Source organism: Pinus tabuliformis, chromosome 6 (genome assembly GCF_031772625.1).
Source record: "Pinus tabuliformis cultivar Carrire ecotype Pingquan chromosome 6, CPIR1, whole genome shotgun sequence".
Classification (NCBI taxonomy): Eukaryota; Viridiplantae; Streptophyta; class Pinopsida; order Pinales; family Pinaceae; genus Pinus; species Pinus tabuliformis.
Genome location: NC_142292.1, coordinates 2,011,539,546 through 2,011,544,272, shown reverse-complemented (window position 1 = coordinate 2,011,544,272; position 4,727 = coordinate 2,011,539,546). Strand labels below are relative to the sequence as shown.

The 4,727-nt window shown below is 33.2% G+C and overlaps 1 pseudogene; it reads right to left on the bottom strand.

Annotated features, from left to right (window-relative positions):
• Positions 1–730: 730 nt before the first annotated feature.
• The window catches only part of LOC149267331 (cytokinin dehydrogenase 4-like), a 73,046-nt pseudogene continuing 69,049 nt past the window's right edge, over positions 731–4,727 (bottom strand).

Genomic DNA, 4,727 nt, shown 5'->3' with positions numbered 1-4,727 from the left:
TTATATATTTTAAAAATTAATTACTATAATTTAATATAAATTAATTAATATAATTTATAAGATTTTACAAGATTTTTAATATAATTATTGTAATTAATATAAATTAATTAATATGATTTATATAATTAATATAATTAAATTATATAAATCATATTAATTAATTTATATTAATTACATTAATTATATTAAAAATCTTATAAATTATATTAATTAATTTATATTAAATTATAGTAATTAATTTTTTAAATATATAAATCAATTATATTTTATATATATTATAATATAATATATATATATATATATTGTATATATTATTTATATATTAATTATAATAATATAACTATTATAATTTAGTTATATTAATTAATGTAATTTAATTATAGTAAAGGTTTTAATATTTGTTCATAATTTTAATAATTAATATTTTAATTATAGTAAAAATTTTAATATGTGTTCATAATTTTTAAATAATAAAAACCTGTTCTAATAAATAGGAAAATAATATATAAAATAATAATTAAAAATCATTTGTCGGCTTTTATTTATGAATTTAGGGTTGTATTTATTTTCAGGTCGCAATTCTCTTCTCTCTCAATAATTTCTCATTCTTATTCTTTCTAGTTTGTCCTGATGATGGACCCCCTTTGGGGTTTGAAACGTTGGCAGAATGAACTGAAGACTGTGGTTAATCCGGATCATGAATCAAAAAACTCCCACAGAAGCCTAAAATCTAAAATATATATGGTAATTGTTGAACAGTGTCGTTGTTCATATAATTCATGGTCATTTCCAAGTAGTACAAGAGACGGCCTTCTGTGTTCAGATTTTTCACTTTGACTGGATCAAAAGTTTCCAGTCAAAAGTTTTACTTTAGTGCAATTGGAGACGAGAAGAAAGAAGACGTCCCATAGTTGAGTAGTCCGTCGTTGTTTACAGCCACAAATCCTTCAAGATAATGGAATGTGAGGTCACCTATGGAACGTGATATTAAGTTTGAGTACAGAACTCTCATCCATTTCACCTATACAATGAATATGCATAAGCTCTCGTCAATTCGAAATTACTTACAAAAACATCTACGAACATACAAATCTGTGAAGGTTCAGTGATAACATGAGTAAACAATCACCCCTTGTGGCGCTGGCTCAAGAGAAATCTGAGCCTTGGTGATCGTGTTGAACTGACGTAATCCACCAAGAACTGCATGAAATAGCTCAGTAATCTTCTCTTTTGAGCAACTCAATACTTCCCATTGCCCTGCATAGTACATTAAACATTAATAGAAACTAAAAGAAACATCAAGTAAATAATCCTATTGGCTTTGTTTGAGAAGTTTACCTGTGGCTACTTCAAGCTGATAGACATTGTTGATCTGTGGGGCATAGCGAAAAGCTTGGCCACTTATTCGAGTATTGGAGGGACATGTTTAAGTCGATTGCTGATTCCCTGAATATTTGGGAATCAGACATGGTCACAATGAATTTTTTTGACCGTGACCATGTCTTTCCAATTCAGAATATTTTGAGGAATGAGCAATCGATTTAAGCTCAAGGATATTGGAGAGCATTCCACCTACTGGGACATATAGGTAGTCAGTCCATGACTTTGGACTCAACCCTTCCTCGAGCATGGCATGCAAGACGTCAATCCATTGGTCACCTCCATTGACACAGACGTATCACAAACCATGGTTCTTCACATCTATGACCCCTTTGAGGGATTCCATCGTTATGACAATTCCATTTTCTACTTGAGCTTCTCCGTTAGGGAAAAAGCATGGCCTCTGGCAGCAATTGTGAGATCGGATGATGAACCATATTAGTAAATCGAGTTGACCAGTGTTGCAATGTCTGATACTGATGCTCAATAAAAAACGGCTCTAGAATGAGTTCTATGTCGATTCCCAAAATCAGATTCTGCGAGATGGGTATTGTCGATGTCGAGATATCCATCAAAATCAAGGGCTCTGAGAAGCGAGCATCTTAGATCCACCGTAGACAAACCCACAACGGAAATCAAGTTGGTAATCACAAATATCAATAATAGCATCGAAGTCTGGCTCTCCATATAAATATATCACAACAATACGTCTATGGTGGCAAGTGGATGTCTAATTAGACTATGGGTGGCACCCCAATAGACAGACACTCGAAGAGGCTGAGATACAGATGTTAAGTTCTTTTAATTTTCCCAACTACTGCCTACAATTACGGAAATAAACTAGAGTCATTTCCTTAATTTCTGGAAACTAACTGCAGTAATTTCCTTAAATTACAGAAATCAACTGTAGTTAATTAATTTCTTGTTGGGAGCTTCTCAAGTGGTCCATTACTCCATCTGGAGTTGTCTATCATGATCTATGGAACACCTGACACATAGCCAACAGAAGCTTGATGGAAGCTTGGCTATATATACTTCTGTTTGGTCCCCAAGCTCACTATCTCAATCCCTTTAGTTTTACACCATCAAGCTGAGAGAGCAGAGCTTGGAAGTGCCCAGATTTTAGAATTCCTTTCTCTCATTTTCATCCTGCCATGAGCCTATGAATTATAAGTTAATTTTAGGAATCCCGCTGGAGCTTGTACGTTTGCATAGACAGATAATGTGCTTATAAAGCTCACGGTACCATCGCTGTAGTTTGTTGCGTTGAGGAGTGTGCCTACTCCTGGAAGCGTGGAAGATTACTTTCGCATAGTGGAAACTGTTTTCAATTTGCAATTCGATTTGTGAGAGGCCAATAGACCAGACTGGCAATTGTGAAAGAAGATGGTAATCTGAGCGCTGATATTACATTAGTTGTATGTTCAAACCACATCTCGGCGCAGGTTTTGGTTCCCCGCAAGAACATATCAAGGTCAACATTTGTGGAGAAAGAGTGTTGATATTACATTAGTTGTATGTTCAAACCACATCTCGGCGCAAGTTTTGGTTCCCTGCAAGAACATATGAAGGTCAACATTTGTGGAGAAAGCAGTGAGCAAGCTTAAGAGCTGGATTGAATTGAAGCTTGTGGGTTTTGTGGAAAATAAAAAGAAGAGACTGCCTCAAAGCTTAGCAAAGAGTTTGTTTTCTAAAGTGTGTTTAGCATCAATGACCAAAGGTATTTTTCATTTGGGCATTTAGGTTTTTGATTCTATGTTTATTCCGCATTAAGTTCAGATTTAGCATTTTAGAATCATTGTTAAATAGCTTACATTTGGTATCAGAGCCTTAATTTATCTCTGCCTTGATGTGTATAAATTTATAACTGTGCTCTATTTAATTTGCGTAAAGCAGTGCTTTAATTTTAATTTTAATTTTATTTATCTTGTGAGGAATTATTACCGTCATTTACCGTAATGCTGACATTTATGGCAGTTTTTACGAGAAACAGTTATATGGAGTTTGTTTAAAATGTCATTTTGACTTACTCCTTTCACGAAACATTATTTTTACTCTGGTTAAGATTTGTTTATAATTTTATAAGTAAATTTTTAAGTGTTCAGTGAGTGTGGTAATTATTTCCGTTTTTCATATTTTTTAAATTGCTTCATATTAAACTGTGTATACGCCATTTACTCAGCATGAAATGTGAAGTACTGTGTATAGTTTTGTTTATGCAATTTATGTAAAAAATAATGTCTAGTGATCCATATAATTTTAATTAATTAGAGAATAGCCACATCATCTCTAATTAAATAAAATTATATATTATGATTGGTTAGGATCACATAAAGATTATTTAGACATTAAATTGTAATTAACTATACTAAATATAATAAATTTTATCCCACATGAATTTTTATTATATTTATGTAATTAATTAGGATAAAATTTCATAACTTACCCACAGGAGTTATGAATTAATAGTTTTATCATAAAGTTCAAAACTATGAATAATTGAATAATTGAATTTTCTTGAATTAAAAGTTTAGCCCACAGGGAATTTTTATGTCATTAGATTCAATTTTGAGCATGATTTACATTGTTAAAACATGAAATTTTATTTAAGCCTCAATTTTAACATAAGCATGTGATTTTTTAATTTTGATGCAGTTGTACAACCTGCAAATTTCTTTGAAATTCGTTGTGATATCCCTGAACTTAAGGGAGATAACTATAACGTCTGGAAGGAAAGGATTCTCCTTCATTTGGGTGGATGGACATATACTATTCTATTATGAAAGATGAACCACCAGCACTCACTAATACTAGCACTACAGCAGACATCACGCTTTATGAACGATGGGAGAGATCTAATTGCCTAAGCATGATGTTCATTAAGACTAAAATTTCCGCTGGTATTCGTGGTTCCGTTGATCAGCATGAAAAAGGTCCGAGACTTGCTAAAGGCCATTGATGATCAATTCGTCACTTCAGATAAGGCACTAGCAAACACCCTAATCATGAATTTCTCATCTTGAAGGCTCACTAGTGTGAAAGGTGTGCACGAGCACATCATGCAGATGAGGGACACTGTAGCTCAATTGAAGAAACTCGAGGTTGAAATATTGGAGTCTTTCCTAGTGCACTACATCCAAAACACCCTTCCACACCAATACAGACCTTTCAAAATCTCATACAACACACATAAGTATAAATGGTCAATTAATGAACTCATGACCATGTGTGTTCAAGAGGAAGAGAGACTGGTGATGGAACTGGGAGAAAGTGCAATACTAGAAACACGTGGAAAGGGCAAATCTCAAGCCAATCAGAAAGGGAAAGGCAAAGCACCTCCCCAAGCT